Below are 20,018 nucleotides of genomic sequence, written 5' to 3' on the forward strand. Positions count from 1 at the left end.
TAATACGAATTGATGTGAAACAAGTGGCGGAAAATTAGTAGCCTACATGGTTAACGTTGTCTTGTATTAGTATTTTTAAAATCAAATGTACACACTGCTTTAAATATCAAGCCGCTTAATTCTTCTCTGAAAATTTAATCCCTAGTAGCCATACATTTTATTTTATAATATTACAATTGAAAACAGTCTCAGTATGCTGTTTTTCTATAGTTGAAAACATTAAAACATAGGCGAAATTAAGATTCCAAAGGGACATTCATACTCACAGACTCCATAGGCGGATTTAGGGGGGGGGGGGCCCAGGGGGCCCGGGCCCCCCCTTTTTGGGAAAAAATTTGGTTGCTTATATAGGGAATCACTGAAGCGTGACTGGAGCGGGCCCCCTCTTAGGTCAGTCAGTGGGCCCCCACTTATGAAAATTTCTGGATCCGCCACTGAAGTCTATAATTAACTGACAACGCCATCACCAAAAAAAGAAGAAAAAAAGACAATCAGACATTAACAATAGTTTACAAAACACAACATGTAAAACTAAAGTCTGAGCAACACACACCTCACCATTAACACTGGGGTTGATCTCAGTTGCTCCGGAAGGGTAAGCAGATATAGCTCCACATGTGACTCCCGTTAACATAGACATGAATTTATATCATTCTACTAAGGAATGTTGAAATTTGGAAGTTAATCTTATTTATATTGGTAATTTTTAAAGATTTTGGTCCTATGCCAAGACAACTGAAAATTCATTCTCTGTTGGTTTTTCTATGACGAAAAGGATACTATATTTTACATAACTTATCTGATCGCCAAACACCAGATTATAAACAATTGATGTCATTTACTAAATAACACCTTACCCTGAACAGTTCCTTGCCATACCACAGCATTAACGACCTGGTTGACCTGTTTGATGTTGTCTAATTTACCATGACTCTTTGCTTGCAAAAGCATAGGAATGAGTAAATCCAATATTGTGTTTTACCTGGTTTCCTGTAACTGTTTAAATTCGATTAAAATAGTTTATATGAGGCTTTTTCAAAATGTGACATAAACAGTGGCAGATACAGGGGCGAGTTCCGGAGGTTGAAACCCTTTTTTTCTGACGACCAATGCATTTGAATGGGGACATAAAGTTGGACCCCCATCCATCCTTTTCTCCTTGGTTGGGACCTCCCCTCTACTTTTTTGAAAATGGCTGGATATATCTGTAACTTGTCCTTATCGATGTTTTGGGCGCAACCATTAAGGATAGTACATATAGTTGCAACTGTGTTATTTACCAATAGTTATGTAACCAACATCTTCTTTCTTTATAAGAACCTTTGAATTCATTGAAACCAAATATTGTATTTATGTTCTTGATGAGGTGCTTACCAGGTTACCTACCAAGTTTTGTAACCTTGTCACTGATTTGTCATCCCAGAAAGCTACCATCAGGGTACCTAGTTTTAGGAATTACATAAAAAAATTCTTACATGAATCACTCATAGTGATAGGAATAATATATGACATGAATGTTTCTTATGAGATGTAAACTTGAATTAGCATTCTTACTTTTTTATCCTAGAAAGTTGCCTATAGTGGCCCTTAGTGTAACATAGTAACCTATTGGAAAAACATACTATTATAAAATTGTCTTCCAGAGAAAAGCTTCAAATGGATCCAAAGGAAGCCAAGGCTTGATGTAGAAATAAGGCTATTATTTGACCTAAATTGGTGACTTCATATACAATGCCACTCGGATGGAAGGTTGGCTAATTGGCACTCATACCATGGCCACATCTTCTTATTTTATATGATTAATTGTTTCTTAAGAGCTGTGTTGTTGCTTTGTTGCCTATCTCAGTATCTGTTATCTAAGTAGGCTTCAGTAAGGGGGCTTTATAGTTAAGCATATGCTGGGAAATACTTACAAATTTAAGTCTTCCATTTAGATCCAATAAAAGAATTGAATCCAGTAATGATTTGTATGTTCCGTATGAGGTGCTAACAAAAGTAAAAAAAAATGTACTTTGTTGCTAATCTGTCCTCTAAGATTTTTTAATATGTAACCTTATAGAAAATACATATTTTTCAAAATTAGATATAAAGTTCAATGTATTATTTTCATAGTTTTTTTTATGGCCCAGAACAAAGTTGTCAGGGCAATATAGTTTTACCCTTGTCTCAGTCATTCTGTCATTCGCTCATTCCACAACAAACCATTACACAGTCTTTTTTTCTAAACACTTTTAGATATTTGGCTGATTTTTGGTATGTGAGTTAACCATGATGAGTTACAGATCAAGTTTGAGTTTAATTTTTTGCAGAAATTTCTGACTTTGGACCCTGATAAATTGTTGAAAATCACAGTTAAGATTTTGAGCTAATTTTTGATATTTTAAAAAAAATACAATCCCAATTCAACATCCCAAAATTTTGAAAAACGAATTCCTGGATCCTTAAAGGGTCAATCTCGAAATCTTAAGCTTAAAAACACATGATCCCTGAGACCCAACAAAGGTCCTATCCCACCTCATAGAAAGTAGGGGTAAATGCAAGGTTTGTCTATTATTCTATTATTATGAAATTTGCTATGAAAAGACTTTGAATATTTGCATACTTTAAATGTTAAGGTATTGCTATTTTAATTGCAACATATGAATTATTGAATAACAAATAAACATGATCTACAAATACATGTAGACCAGACATGTCTCTGTGTTAATGTTTCTTTTTTTTTTCTTTTCAGAAATCAAGTTGACCAAGCATATAATATCAAACAGGTAGGAAACTTACATAAATAATAAGTTATCAGTTTTCATAGGAGCTCAGCGGAAAATATATATTTGGGTGTTATCTAAAATTCATTGCATGCTTGATTAATTCACAAATCTTTTTGAGGTGGGTTTAAACATATTTTATTGTTTCAAATGACAAATGGATCAGACACAATTGAATTTTGCATCTTATTTACTGACTTCTCTCTGTGAAGTTTAACTCTAAAGTTGATCATTGGACTCTAAAAGTTGAGTTATATTTCAATCATCTTGTCCTTTCTGATTCCTTCATTGTTTCTTATCGCCCCACTGTTGTATGTTGATTCATCCTTCTGTTGTCAACACTATCAATAACTCAAAAAAGCTTTCAGCTGAATTTTCATGAAACTTTGGTGAATTGTTGATATATAGAGAATAATACATGGCAAAATCCGTATCATATGTCGTATCATCCCGTGACATCAATATCAGCCCAAGGGCCTTTAGGCCCGAGGGATGATATTGGTCGAGGGTGATACGGCATGTGATACGGATTTTGCCATGTATTATACGCTTTATCATATATTTCAACAGAAGAGTATTATATTATATGAACTGTTTTCTGATCTCGATAGATTAGCACTGGGTTACCTTCAGTTCTGCTTTTGTCTTGGTTCAAAGCCTTAAAATAACTGCTTATACAAAGCACCTGGGTTACCTTACCATTTGCCTGCTGCTGTTTTAAAAATATTTTGTTTATTATTGTATTTATTTGAGTGTTTTGTATTTTTTATAGTTGCATTTAGTGTGCCAAAAAATATGCAAACTTGATGTTCGTGACGTCACATACAATATGAAAACTTGACGTTCGTGACGTTACATACCAAACAATGACGTCATTAAAAAAAATGACCTATATTTATGGTCATGACAATATGCGTAAATGTAACAGCCACTATGTTCCGCCAGTTACTTTGTTCCGGCGGAACTTTCTAACTAGTTATTTCGTTCCGTTGGAACTTTTCAACTAGTTGTTTTGTTCCGAGTGCAGTTGAAAAGTTCCAGAAAAAAGTAGCTAGTTGAAAATTCCCGGAACAATGTAGCTAGTTGAAAAATTCTGGCCGGAACAAAACAACTAGTTATATCGTTCCAGATCAAATCAGATAGTCAATTTATTCCAGCATATCATAATAACTGTTCATTACACTCAGTATAAAACCCCCTGATTGCCCAGCTGGCAACAATTAATATTTTTCATCCAATGTCTATCCTTTTAATAACCAAAACCCAGTAGGACAACTACATTTTTGATGGGAAGTCATGATTGACACATGTATTACCCATTCTCTAAACATATTTTCTTATAGATCTCTTTTTAAAGCTTCTACGATAAATTCATTGTTTTTACGCTTTTGAATCTGAATTGCTTCAAAGATACATCCCAGAAGAGAGTTATTACAAGTCTGATTTTGACAAATACATGTCAACACAATGTGTTCTTTTATGAAAAAACGAAACTCAAAATCTCATAAATAAATAGCATTAATATCTAGTATAATAACCAATCTGTGATGTAATTAGATGACACAGTATTGTGCAATAGCAAGAAATTTTCAATTGCACAGTGACAATATTGTGCAATAGCAAGAAATCTTCAATTGCAAAGTATTGTGCAATAGCAAATATTTTCAATTGCACAGTATTGCGCAATGGCAAGAAATATCTAATTGCACAATATTGTGCAATAGCAAGAAATTTTCAATTGATTGGAGTTATCTTTCTTTGTCCAGAATAGTAGTTGAATCAACTTAAATCATTGTTTTATACAATATACAATGTATATTTACTTTTACTACCAACTGATAAATTAAAACCATTCAGTGATAACAAGCACCTTTTGGTACATTTTAATATTTTATGATGTATTTAAATGAGTAGTTATTGTTGCAAACTCCATTAGAAATTTGAATTGAGATCAGTTTTGGATAAAGGGAAAGGGGGATGTGAAAAAAAAATGGGGGGGGGGGGTTAAATTTTTTTCATTTTAGATTTCATAAATAAAAAGAAAATTTCTTCAAACATTTTTTTGAGAGGATTAATATTCAACAGCATAGTGAATTGCTCAAAGAAAAAAAAAGTATTTTAAGTTCATTAGACCACAATCATTCTGTGTCAGAAACCTATGCTGTGTCAACTATTTAATCACAATCCAAATTTAGAGCTGAATCCAGCTTGAATGTTGTGTCCATACTTGCCCCAACGGTTCAGGGTTCAACCTCTGCGGTCATATAAAGCTGGGCCTTGTGGAGCATCTGGTTGGCTCATATCTGAAACCAAAGCATTAAGAGCAAATTTGTCAGAAAAAAAAATGTTTTTAGGTCATTATATATTTGCTCTGAAATTTTCAGACCATTCAGGCAAACAATTGTTGGGTTGCTGCCCCTTAATTCCAAATTTTATGAAAATTTTGCATGTTATTATCTTGAATATTTTTATAGATAAAGATACAGTGTAAACAGCAATAATGTTTTTGCAAAGTAAGACCTTAAAATAAGTCAGCATGACTTAAATGGTCAATTGATCCCTTAAGGAGTTATTGCCCTTTATAGTCTATTTTTAACAATTTTCATAAATTCTGTAAATTTTTCAAAATATTTTCCACTAAAACTACTAGGCCAAGTTGATTAATGATAGAGATAATTGTAAGCAGGAAGAAAGTTCAGTCAAAAAAGATCTACAAACACATCACCATTACCAAAACAAAATTTTGTCATGAATCCATCTATGTCCTTTGTTTGATATGCACATAGACCAAATTGAGCAACACCCACATTTATTTTTTGACAAAAATCTATATTATGTCAAAAATTTTATCACAATCCAAATTCAGACAGTATCAAGCTATGTTCAGGGGTTGACCACTGTGGTCTTAAAAAACTCTGCCCTGCGGAGAACCTGGATAAAACTAAAAACCCTTGTTATATGATGTTGTTGTTGTTGTTGTTGTTGTAGTGACCAAGTGACATTTTCAGAAGAATCAGAAAAGCAGTTGTTGGTTTGCTGCCCTGTATTAGTAATTTTAAGGAAATTTTGCTTTTTTTTTCCAGCCTAGCTCGACTCAGGGGTTGTGATCCGGTGGCTACGACGGCTGTGGCATTAGCTTACTTCTTAAAAGCTTTATATTTTAGAAGGTGGAAGACCTGGATGCTTCATACTTTGAATATACATATGCCTCATTTTTCGAAGTTTCTGTCAGTCGCATGTCCAATGTCCTTGACTTTATTTCATGGTTCAGTGACTACTTGAATAAAAAGTTAAAAATTTTTTTAATGTTAAATTCTCTATTATTATAAGTTATAGGCTAACTATATTTGGTATGTGCATACCTTGCTAGGTTCTCGTGCCCGTCAGACAGTTTTCACTTGACCTCACCCTCTTTTCACGGATCAGTGAACAAGGTAAAGTTTTGGTGGTCAAGTCCATATCTCAGATACTATAAGCAATAGGTCTACTATATTTGGCGTATAGAATGATTGTAAGGTGAACATGTCTTGCTGGCAGGTGTCATCTGACCTTGACCTCATTTTCATGGTTCAGTGGTCAAAGTTAAGTTTTTGAGTTATGGTCTTTTTTTCTAATACTATATGCAATAGGTCAACTATCTTTGGTGTATGGAAATATGTTATGATCTATATGTCTGTCGCGCAGGTTAATTTTGACCTTGACCTCATTTTAACAGTTCATTTCTCAGTGTTTAGTTTTTCTGTTTTGGTCTGTTTCTCTTTAACTATAAGCATAAGGTCAACTTTTTATTTGTTGTATGGAAGTATTGTTAGCTGTACATGTCTGCCTGGCATGGATCATCTGACCTTGACCTCATTTTCATGGTTTATTGGTCAATGTTTATTTTTGTTGGTTAATTTTATAGTTTATGTGACAGTTGTGGTAAAGCTTTATACTTAGGACTATCAACATAATATCAATGATAAGTAAAGAAAGAGGGACATTTCAGCGTGTGCACTCTGGTGGTTACTATCTTGAATATAAATATAGATTGAGATGAACTGTAAACTGCAATAATGTTCATCAAATAAATCATAAATCAACATTGAAAGCCAAAAGTATAATGGTTGCAGTATTTCATGCATCAATTAAAAAAAATTATCTTAACACAGACTCCTCAGAGCCTCTATAGTTATTTAAAATGCTGCTTATCTATGTTGGGGCCTCAGGTAAGATAAGTTATGTAGCTTTTAGTGTACAACCCTCTTAAATGAGGTATTATTGTTTTTGTTTGCTAAGAAATGAATATAAATTTTAACAAAAAACACAATTGATTTTTTTTGTAGGAAAATTTTCCACCTGGTGACAGATTTCTTAAATCTAAATGTGCAGGTTAGTTTTTGAGTGAAGATCATCAATGCTGGAAATATTAAGTCATACAAATGCATGAAATTTTTCTCCTATTACTTCAACAGAAAAAAGGTACTTTTACAAAAATGTAGGCTTCTTTCAAAGGCAGATTTTGAGCATAATTGAAAGGTATAAGATAAAGTTCATTTATAGGAAAATACAATGTATAGTGAAATCCTATATTAAGAAAAACAATTGACTTGGACCTGTGAACACCCTTAATTCATATTATATATGAAAAGTAAATGTTTATCATTGTTTTTACTATAAGAATGATTTTTGTGGATCAAATCTGTCATTAAAATGGTTTGCCTTTGTTTCACTTTCAATGTGAGCTTTTCTCATCACTTGGCATCTGCCATTGTCCCTCCTCATAGTCCATTGTCATATACTTATAATAAAACTTTTATAGAAATCTTTTCCTCTAAAACTACTGAGACAAAATTAAGCTGACATGGTTACAATCATCATTAAGGTATCTTGGTAAAAAAATTTGTTAGATGATCCTGCCTGCCAATCAAGATGACAGACATGGCTAAAAAAAGGACATAGGAGTAAAATGCAGCTTTTTGTAAATAATTCTGAAACTAAAGCACTAAGTTTTTAATGTAAATTTTTAACGATTTTTTTCGTAAACTTTTCTTTAAAAAAATTATTTTCCAGCAGTTAATTAATCTACGGGCCAATTAGAATTAAACTAAGCCACAATGCCATCCAACTAACATGGCAATCATGTCTGAATATAGTACATAGGGATTAACTATTGAAGTGTAAGGGAAAATTGTTAAAAAAAACCAACAATTTCAAATGGTCTTAACTTGAAAACTAATTTAAATAATGATAAGGGGTCTTTAGTAAGTATTGTCTAAGTCAAGATACTAGTGGGATAACCTTTTTTATTTTAATTATTAGGGTATCTTATACTATTTATTATGATTCATAACTCATTTTACATGATTTACAAAACCACAGAAGATTCATGTAAGCGACAAGAGCTAGCCTCTAATTTTAAACAAAAATTGCTATTGTTGAAGATGCAGGTGAGCAAGCCCACCTTGTTAGAGACACTAGTTCCCCTGCTTCATACTTATGTGTTTGAATTTAAGATAAGAAATCAACTAAATATTTAATCTCCATGTACAACAGAGGTACCACAAGCACCTGAAAATTTGAAGGTGAAGACGAGGACCAATGACAAGTTGACTTTGGAATGGACAAGGCCAAAGGCAATTGGCGATTCAAAGGTTACTGGGTACAATATTTCCCTGAAAATGGTTGATTCTGATGACTGGAAAAAGATTGGACGAGGCAGATCATTTGTCACCTCCTATACCATTAAGAATCTGAAGCTGGACAAACATTATGTATGTAGTGTCAGTGCTGAAAACAAAGTTGGTAAAGGACCAGCAGCCGAGGTAGAGTCTCCTGTTGTTCAACATCAAAAGCCAGGTGAATTGAAGTTCTGTCTGAGTTCATTCAAAATTAAAGGCTGAATTGGATTTTTTAGTTCCTGAGTGATTAAGTTAATTTTATTTTATATATGGTTGAAAACATTTTTGGATTGATTTTGGAAGTTATGGTCCAAACTCATGTCCACGTCGTTGTGAGCATTTGTGTCAGATTATTATTTAGTTATAAGACCATTGGTTTCTTGATAATAACTTAGGGATGTACTTAGGTGAGGTTTTGGAATTTGTGTCAAATGTTCGGACTCCTTGGTGTTTTTCCATATAATACAATGTAAAATATTTTGCCCCATAACACCCATTTATTTTTTCATGTAAGACTTAATAGCTCATGAAAGTTCATTTACCAAAATTGTAGAAGATTCTTAATTTTCTTTCTTTTGTTTTGAGACCTAATAATACCAATGCAAATATAAGGTAAAAGTCTGAGTCAGCCTTTTCCCGCCATTTTTTAAATCTCAAATATCTCGAAAAAGAGGTCCATGACCTATCAATATTTTTAGCTTATTTTTATCCTTAATTGATGCTCTATCAACTTATAGTATCAATTTTAACTTCTTAATTTATTAATTTTCACCTAACCTCACCTAAGTACATCCTTAAGTATTTATAAGAAAATAGAAATATATGAAATTTTAAAACTAGATTTGAAATCATAAAAGGAAGGCTGGGATTTATTTAGGGGGTTTTGGTTCGAACAGTTTATGTATAAAGGGCCAAAAAAAGGGCTAAAATAAGCATTTTTATAGTTTCCAGAAAATAAACCGTATGTAAGTATAAATACAATCTTACTGAAACTGCTAATTTAAATTTTTCAGCTATTTTTTGTGTGAGTTTCTACTACTGTCCGACTATAACATAGCTCTTTTCTGTGTACTTTTTGTGTTGAAAACTTTGATGCCCCACCTACGTTCGTCTCTGTCCCGCTTCAGGTTAAAGTTTTTGGTCAAGGTATTTTTTTATGAAGCTGAAGTCCAATCAACTTGAAACTTAGTACACTTGTTGCTTATGATATTATGTTTCTAATTTTTAAGCCAAATTAGACTTTTGACTCCAATTTCAGGGTCCACTGAACATATAAAATGAAAGTGCCAGTTTCAGGTTAAAGTTTTTGGTCAAGGTAGTTTTTGATGATTCAATCAACCTCAAAACTTGGTACACATGTTACCTTTATATGGTATGATCTTTCTAATTTTAATGCCAAATTAAACTTTTTACCCAATTTCCCGGTCCATTAAATATGGAAAATAATGTGTGAGTGGGGCATCTGTGTACTTTGGACACATTCTTGTTTTCAGGCAGTTTTGCAGTGCCAAACTATATGTATCAACTGGTTGTTTTACAGTGAAAGTACCTATGTGTAGTTACAAGTTGGTCTAATTTGCTGATAACAAAATCAATACTTATACCAAACATAACAATGTTTAAAGATTTAATTACAGTGTTAAATAGGTAACCTTGAAAATATGAGCATAAGTTTATAAGTATAACAACCTGATAATGAACATAAGTATAACAAACATGAACAATTCCACATATGTCATAAGTATAACAAATATGAACAATTCAACATATGTCATAAGTATAACAAACATGAACAATTCCACATGTGTCATAAGTATAACAAACATCAGGTTGTTTATTTTAAGGGTGTTTATCATTATACTATAGTTAATCTATCATATTATCATGATTATTGTTCAAGATTTAGGCCATACTGGTAATTTAGACCTTTTGTTTTACAGTGAAAGCTATTGAGAAAGCCAGAACAAGCAAACAATCTATCAAAGATAAGAAAGAAAATGAAGCGCTATATAGTGATGTAGTCAAAAAGAATTTAACTAGCAGACCAACAACAGGTAAAAAATGATTGAGAAAATTTAAATAAATGGGCTTAAATAAGTTATATTTGAATATGCCTAGTCATATTCACTCTGCTAGTTCAAGATAAAGGACCAGTAATGACCCATCAAATTGTGCAATCAAAAAGACATCAAAATTTTCATAGGGAAGAGTGAAAAAAGGACATATGTTACATGATATAGATATGTTTGAAATATATAAAGTTATGTGAAATATATAGAAAAAGACTTGATTAACTCATATATTTTAAAGATTGGACTTTTAACCAAAGCCAAAAATTTGAAAAAAAAGGTATTTCATTTCTGACTGTCTTAGGAATCCAGTGAAGTAAAACAATGTTAGGCTTATCTGAAAAAGCATCAAAATTTGCCACAAATTTATATTTCCTTTACATAACTGTTGTAGCAATATATTTACAGTTAATGAAGTTTTCCAATGTTCGATCTTGTTTTAATTTTGCAGTTTAATTAGGGAAGATTTCAAAATCTTGATCAATGCAAGTATGTCACTAAAAATGGTGGGTTGATAGAAATAAAACTATTGTTTGTGCTGCAGGAGCTTAGAAAGTTTGAAATAGGATCTTTATCAATTAAGAGATAAAAAGTTGCCATTCAATGTTTTGGTCAGAAATTTCCATGTTTTCTATAGGGACTAGCCTCGCTTTAATGTACAACATTGAACCCTTACAAAACATTAAAAAATAAAAGCTGTTAGACTTTAGAGAAATCTTAGACCAATGCACTGGTGCAGTGAATGTAAACATGGTATCAGTATATAGCTGGGCTGTTAATAAAATTGAGAAAGGTAATGGGGAATGTGTCAAAGCGACAACAACCCGACCATAGATTAGACAACAGTCGAAGGCCACCAAAGGGTCTTCAATGTAGCGAGAATCTCCTGCAACCGTAGGTGTCCTTCAGCTGGCCCCTTAAATAATATGTATACTAGTACAGTTATAATGGACATCATACTAAACTTTGAATTATTCACAAGAAACTAAAATTGAAAATCATACAAGACTTACAAAGGACAGAGGCTCCTGACTTGGGACTGGCGCTAAATTGCGGCCGGGTTAAACATGTTTATGAGATCTAAACCCTCCCCTATACCACTAGCTAATGTAGAAAAGTAAACACATAACAATACGCAGGGGTGTGGAAATATTTGTTGTGAGCACTTGTCCCTGGGCAAGTAAAACAAAAATTTTACTTGTCCAGAATTTTTTTTACTTGCCCTGATGATTTCAATAAATATTGAAGTATTTCTTGTTAGCTAATATATGATTCTTACTTAGCACTGTTGTTCATTATAAACACATGAAATTCATTTGTTAATATGTGTAAAAAATTAGGAAATTGATAAACATCAATGGGACAAAACCTAACAGCAAACCAACCAATGAAATGACATGTAAAGAACAATTTTGCAGCAGTTTTTTTAATAAAAATTGTAGCCAGTAGCTACAGATACTAAATTTGAGGACAGTGATTGAAGAAATGTAAACTGAATAATAGATTAACTATTTCTTGATTAATATTTATTATTGTATTGATGGGCAATTAAAACGTCCCTTCTATTTACCACTTGACAACAAATAATGTTGACCTTACATCTATAAATAAGACAAAACTTAATTTATTTTCCGAATTTCCATAGATAGCCAGGGTCAATCTGATATCCACGATGTCTGAAATTCTCGCTTCTGGTTTTTTTTTTTAAATACTCTGTGTCCTCCATTTGCATTTAAGGTTTTCTACTCGACTCATGACTCTTTTTGTCTTGCTTGCCCAGCTTTTTATTAAGTACAGTGAAACCTGTCCAAACCGAACACCCACGAGACTTTGCGTTTTGTTCGGTTTTCACAGGTGTTCGGATTATAGAGATAAACGGAAGTTGACACCAAAATAATTTTGGCACTTACTGACACGGGATTATAGGTGACACAATAGACGACAAATTATTTTTGTGTTGATTTAAATGTAAATGTAAAAAAGTAGAGATGATCAACGTTTTGCTTCATTTTTGTTAATAAATCAAACACAACTCCGTCAATCACGCTCGTCGTTGTGAGATGTCCGACAAAGAGAAATTTTGCTTTTGATAATTATTTTCTCATCTATAATTCACTGACTAATTCAGGTTCGCAGACGCTTTCAAATGACGATTCCGTAGTTGAATCTGGAATGTCATTGTACACATGAGTTCTCCACTTAACCTGGTCACCTGCTGATTGATACTTCGACACACGATAAGAGTGAAACAAAAGCAGGGGTCCAGTTTATTCTCGGACTTTATCGTTGCTGAATAGCTAACGGAAGTCTTTGGGAGCATGTGTATCAAATATATAGGGCCTCTAACGAGAATCCGACAATCGAAAGCCATATACCTTGTTGTGTTGCATGACTTCTTAATCCAGTGAAAAGCTTTAAAACTATTATTTAATTAAACAGTTTAGCTACAAAATGGCAGTTGCGAGTTTGTGGTCGTAATTATTTGAGTAACGTGCATTTAACTGATCTGAAAGTTCCTTCCTTGTCATTATCGGCCATGGGGGTAGCTGACCAGTTTAACATTTCTTTACAAAAAATTACTTTAGACATGGACACAAACATGCTAATTAATTTGTAATAACAACTCACCAGTTAATTAACCTCAAATACCCTCTGGGATACTCTGTCTTCCTGTGTTTGTTTAATTAAATCATGCAAATAATTAAAAATGCTTTTTTGTTTTGATTGCTATTGATCGATTTTGACAGGTAATTTTTAAAGACAAATTTACTTACTAGCCTTCAAAAAGCGTTCGGAATTCGGTGTTGACAGGGTTCGGTTTTGTCAGGTTAGATTAACGTTAATTGATAGGGAAATTTTTCGGGACTTTGAAAATTGTTCGGTTTAAACTGAAATTCGTTTTTATCAGGGTTCGGTTTACCCAGGTTTCACTGTATTTATCAATCTGAATCTCGATACAAAATTTAAAGAAATGACACTTCCGGTAAATGATGGATAAAACCTAATCGACAATCCCGGGTCAATGGACAAAGCCAATGCAATGTTACGCGACTCTGGTTTCGCATACTTATTTTTATTTATTTTGGTTATTGATCTATTTCAGGTATCATGTAATATTTATCGTCATGAACATTGATGTTTTTACTTGCTGAACATTGGTTTCTTTTACATAAATTAAACATCTTTATACGTTTTGAAATTAATTTTATGTTTTTGTTGGACTTTGTCTTGTAAATTTTTTTACTTGTCCACCGGCAACCAAGACAAAAATAATTACTTCTCCGGTTGTTCAAATGGCGAGTCAGGCATAGCATTTCCACACCCCTAATACGCACATTAAAATTCAGTTCAGGAGAAGTCTGAGTCCGATGTCAGAAGATGAAACAAAATAAGATAAATAAAATGACAATAATACATAAATAACAACAGACTACTAGCAGTTAACTGACATGCAAGCTCCAGACCTCAATTAAACTGATTGAAAGATTATGTCTTCATCATATGAATATCAGGCACAATCCCTCCCCTTAGGGGTTCAGTATCATACTATCTAACTGTGCACCACTTATTGCGGAACCTGTTTTTGTATTGTTATGAGTTACAATTTATGACAAAAATAAGCAAAGACCCATCGAAACAACATCTGATAAACAAATTTAATAATACTTTTAGATATTTGGATGATATTTTGGCTCTCAATAATGACGACTTCAGTATGTATATTAATGAAATTTATCCTGTTGAACTTACTTTAAATAAAGCTAATACTAACAATGACCACTGCCCTTTTCTCGATCTTGATATCTATATCATTAATGGAAAGCTGAATACTAAAATTTATGATAAAAGGGATGATTTTTCATTTCCTATCGTTAATTATTCGTTTTTAGATGGTGACGTTCCCTTGTCACCATCTTACGGTGTTTATATATCTCAACTTGTACGATTCGCTCGTGTGTGTAACAATGTTTTAGATTTTAACGAGAGAAATTTATGTATTACTGAAAAATTATTACACCAGAGTTTTCGATATCACAAACTAGTCAAAACATTTACTAAATTTTATCATCGGTATAAAGACATCATTCGTAAATATAGCTCAACATGCAGACTTCTAATACGTTCAGGTATTTCATATTCAATTTTTTATGGAAATATTCTTTATAAAGCACAAAGGTGTCGGTATTCACCTCAGAAACTTACAAAACCTTTGAATAGACTTATTAAGAAGGGATATAATTACGATACTGTTGTCAAGTCATTAAAGATTGCATATTTTGGCGTTAATATTGAGTCACTGATAAGGTCTTTGCATCGGAACTAAACACATTTATTCTAAAAACAGTTGTTGGCATGACACGGGTTATGTTCTTCTCATATATGTTATGATGGTATGATACTAAACCCCTAACGGGAAGGATTGTGCCTGATGTTCATATGATGAAATCATAATCTTTCAGTCAGTTTAATTGAAGTCTGGAGCTGGCATGTCAGTTAACTGCTAGTAGTCTGTTGTTATTTTTGTATTATTGTCATTTTGTTTATTTTTTTTTTGTTACATCTTCTGACATCAGACTCGGACTTCTCTTGAACTGAATTTTAATGTGCGTATTGTTATGCGTTTACTTTTCTACATTGGTTAGAGGTATAGGGGGAGGGTTGAGATCTCACAAACATGTTTAACCCCGCCACATTTTTGTGCCTGTCCCCAGTCAGGAGCCTCTGGCCTTTGTTAGTCTTGTATTATTTTAATTTTAGTTTCTTGTGTACAATTTGGAAATAAGTATGGCGTTCATTATCACTGGACTAGTATATATTTGTTTAGGGGCCAGCTGAAGGACGCCTCCGGGTGCGGGAATTTCTCGCTACATTGAAGACCTGTTGGTGACCCTCTGCTGTTGTTTTTTATTTGGTCGGGTTGTTGTCTCTTTGACACATTCCCCATTTCCATTCTCAATTTTATCATAAAATATATGAGAAAAACATAACCCGTGTCATCAGCCAACAACTGTTTTATTCCTTTTTGTCTTATATTTTTGTTTTAAGAATCATAGAAATATATACATGTAGAAAGCAAATGTTAATAGGCAAAATGATCAAAAAGTCAAGATCTAAAACAAATAAGTGAACATTCCCAAAATTGTCAGTTGACCCTTTATTGAAGTTATTGTCCTAAATGACTTTTTTATTATCAGCTTTTTGCATTTTTGCCTATTATTTTGAAAATAGTTGTATCAGTGAAGACATTTGTGTGTCAACAAACTCTTGTTTTACAGTGAAATCTATTGGGAAAGCCAGCCCTAGCCAACCATCATTCAAGAATAAGAAAGGAGGAAATAAAGTATTATATTGTGATAAATTTAAAAGGAATTTAACAAGTCCACCAATAGCAGGTAACAACTATTTGAGTAAAATGTGTTTTTAAAGGATTAGAAAATTCTGCTTGGGATGAATGTAGCTATACAGTCAAACCTGCACTACTGGTCACCTTGTTTCAACAGTCAATTGCAACCAATGGTGGCTTTCAAATCTTTCTTTTTTTTTACTCTATATTATTTTAAGTATTATAAGAAAGATAGAAAGCAAATTTAAATAGACAAAAGATCGAAGAGTCAAGATCTAAAGCAAATGAGTCTTATGGCAAAAATCGTCAGTTGACCCCTTATTGAATTGATTGCCCTTAAATGACTATTTTATTTTCAGCTGTTTACATATTTCCTATTTTATTTTGAAAACATTATATTTATGATCAGCATCTGCAAAATAAGATCTACAAATGGACCATCATGGATGAAATATTTAGTCTACTGATATTGGAGCTTTTTCCCTTTAAAGATTTAGCTCATGACATCTTCCCTTTAAAAGTGCACCAGTGTCCGTCAAATATCTAAATAGGCTGTAATCAAGCTTTTCTCATCACTTTGCATCTGTCATATACTTATAAATAAACTTTTATCAAAATCTTTTCCTCTAAAACTACTGAGACAAAATTAAGCTGACGTGGTTACAATCATCATTAAGGTATCTTGGAAAAAAAATGTGTTAGATGATCCCGCCTGCCAATCAAGATGACAGACATGGCTAAAAAAAGGACATAGGAGTAAAATGCAACTTTTTGTAAACAGTTCTGAAACTAAAGCACTTAGAGCAAATCTGACATGGGATAGAAATGGTCATCAGATTAAGATCAATTAGTCCTGAAAACTTAAGACTAATCAGACAACTGGTTGTTGGATAACTGTCCCTGAATTTGTAATTTTAAGGAAATTGAGCAGTTTTTTGGTTATTATCTAATGTATTATTATAGACAAAGATAATGTATATAAGATCTAAAAAGAAGTTGATATGACAAAGATATTCAATTGACCCCTTAAATTGATATTGCCTTTTAAAGTGAATTTTTAACAATTTTTTCGTAAATTTCTCCAGTTAATCTACGGGGCCAATTAGAATAAAACTAAGCCACAATGCTTATACTATTTATTATGATTTAAACCTTATTTTAAATGATTTTCAAAACCACAGAAGATTCATTTAAGCGACACAGGCTCATGAGAGCTAGCCTCTAGTTTTAAACAAAAATTGCTATTGTTGAAGATGCAGGTGAGCAAGCCCAGCTTGCTAGAGACTCTAGTTTCCCTGCTTCATACTTATATGTTTGAATTTAAGATAAGAAATCAACTAAATATTTAATCTCCATGTACAACAGAGGTACCACAAGCACCTGAAAATTTGAAGGTGAAGACGAGGACCAATGACAAGTTGACTTTGGAATGGACAAGGCCAAAGGCAATTGGCGATTCAAAGGTTACTGGGTACAATATTTCCCTGAAAATGGTTGATTCTGATGACTGGAAAAAGATTAGACGAGGCAGATCATTTGTCACCTCCTATACCATTAAGAATCTGAAGCTGGACAAACATTATGTATGTAGTGTCAGTGCTGAAAACAAAGTTGGTAAAGGACCAGCAGCCGAGGTAGAGTCTCCTGTTGTTCAACATCAAAAGCCAGGTAAATTGAAGTTCTGTCTGAGTTCATTCAAAATTAAAGGCTGAATTGGATTTTTTTAGTTCCTGAGTGGTTAAGTTAAATTTGAATTATCTGTAACTTTTAAAAGACATGATCAGAAAAGTGCAATTAATGTAAACACCAAATTAATCCAGTGTTCTTATCATTTTCTTACACTATGTTGATACCAGCTGTTATTACTCACATGACTTGATAAAAAAAAAAATCTCCATTGAAAATATGGGAAAAAAATATTATATTATGTTCTAACTTTCTCATTCAAAGTTTAGGAATTTTGTTTTCAGCTCACCTGGCTCAAAGGGCCAAGTGAGCTTTTCTCATTACTTGGCGTTCGTCATTGTCGGCGTAACTTTTCACATTTTGAACATCTTCTAGAGAACCACTGAATGAAATGGAACCAAACATAGCATGAATGATCCTTATGAGGTGTTGACCAAGTGTTGTTAGTTTGTAGCTGATCCATTATCCAAGATGGCTGCCAGCAGAGGACTTAGTTAAACTTAGTACCCTATGGGAAATACTTACAAATGTCTTCTTTTAGAGAACCACTAAATGGAATGAAACCAAACATAGCATGAATGTTCCTTATGAGGTGTTGACCAAGTGTTAACACTCAGGCCTCTACAATAACTTTTTTTCAACTTGTCCTGTAGGACAAGCACATACCAAAATTTACTTGTCCGAATGAAATTGTTACTTGTCCAAAAATTTATTAAAAATAACCTTTTTTACATTTTTAGTTGATTAAAGGAACAAAACGAATTTAAACAATATAACAGAATTTGATGTATTTTTTTAAAAATACTTTTCAAAAATATGAGTCAAGTACAACTGCGAAACTAGTCATATCACAGGAATTAGGTTCTAGCTTCCATCAATGCTAGTCTCATCAGATTCTTAATCATGAGGCACCATCTGATAGGCCTGTACACTCATTGGATTTGTATTCTGTTTATTTTTTTTTGAGTTAAAAAAAAAGTTTATTCAAATGCAATCAATAAAAAGAAGATAAGCCATCATAAGGTCTGATTGCCAATGAGACAACTCTCTGCAAAAGACCAAATGACACAGAAATTAACAACTATAGGTCACCATATTGCAAGTAATGTTTTTTTCTACTTATGATCAAATATGATTTTGTGAATTTTATGGTAAATAAAAAAAAATATTTTTGTGAAAAAATTACCGGTATGGTATTTATTATAAGGAACAGAATAAGGTAGCAAATGAGGTTCAAATGAGGTACAGATTTGTCTTGGTCCCAAAATGTCTCCTGCCTTGTCAAACTGTCTATCAATCATGTCTACTAAATATGTCTTCTACGGTGCCAAACTGTCTCTTAAACAATTGGAGCTGAATCTTTCGAGGTGACGAACTGTCCTGTAAAGTTACCTTTTCTACAAAGCGCATCATTGATTCCGATCAGTAAGACTGTTTTCTGAGAATAGTATTCCTTTTACCTGTTAAAAAGTACCTGACAAAGAACCAGTTAAAAATTATCGATTGCAAGTAAACATGTTGAAGAAAAAGGTTTTGCATTTGAATAAACAGAATACAGAAACATGTCAAATTAATATTTGTTTTTTCTTGTTTTTGTTGATAATAAAATACTTTGTTTATCAAAGTTGGAATAAATTTATTTTCTGCAGAATAATTGTACTTGTCCCGAGGGACAAGCTTGATCCAGCTTTTACTTGTTCGACCTTTTTTCCCTCTGGTACCGGACAATCGGACAAGCGTTATTGTCGAGGCCTGGTTCTTACTTTGAAACCGATCCATTATATAAGATGGCCACAAGCAGGGACTTGGTTTAACATAGGACCCTATGTATGGCGCGGAATCAGGGTCAAAAATACTTATTTACGTATAAACATAATTATTTCTGTATATACGGAATTCGATTTATGTATATACGTAAATCGAATTCCGTATATACGTTAATCGAATTCTGTATATACAGAAATAATTACGTATATACGTAAATCGAATTCCGTATATACGTTAATCGATGGTTTAACATAGGACCCTATGGGACATACGTACAAATGTACTGAATAGAATGAAATCAAACATGGCATGAATGTTCCTTATGAGGTGCTGACCAAGTGTTGTTATTTTGTAGCTTTTCCATTATCCAAGATGGCCACCAGGGGGGACCTAGTTTAATATAGGACCCTATGGGAAATACATACAAATGTTTTATTTTAAAGAACCACTGAATAGAATGAAACAAAATTTATCATGAATGTTCCTTATGAGGTACTAAACAATGTGTTGTTATTTTGTAGCCGTTCCATTATTTAAGATTGCCGCCATTGGGGGACTTATTTTAACATGGGATCCTATGGGAATTACATACAAATGTCTTCTTTAAGAGAACTACTGATCAAACATAACAATATTAAATCAAATTTGGCCTAAAACATCATTATAAGTATCTGTTACAATTTTTATGCCCCACCTACGATAGTAGAGGGGCATTATGTTTTCTGGTCTG

General features: G+C 32.9%; 1 long non-coding RNA gene across 1 annotated transcript in view; it reads left to right on the forward strand.

The window, feature by feature from the left end:
* LOC143051959 (uncharacterized) overlaps positions 1-8,592 on the forward strand; it is a 33,940-nt gene extending 25,348 nt beyond the window's left edge. Inside the window, exons 2-4 of the long non-coding RNA XR_012970968.1 lie at positions 2,732-2,765; positions 7,088-7,133; positions 8,298-8,592. This is a non-coding gene — a long non-coding RNA (uncharacterized LOC143051959). The remainder of the gene's footprint in view (positions 1-2,731; positions 2,766-7,087; positions 7,134-8,297) is intronic.
* The last annotated feature ends 11,426 nt before the right edge of the window (positions 8,593-20,018 follow it).

Source organism: Mytilus galloprovincialis, chromosome 11, assembly GCF_965363235.1.
Source record: "Mytilus galloprovincialis chromosome 11, xbMytGall1.hap1.1, whole genome shotgun sequence".
Taxonomy (NCBI): domain Eukaryota; kingdom Metazoa; phylum Mollusca; class Bivalvia; order Mytilida; family Mytilidae; genus Mytilus; species Mytilus galloprovincialis.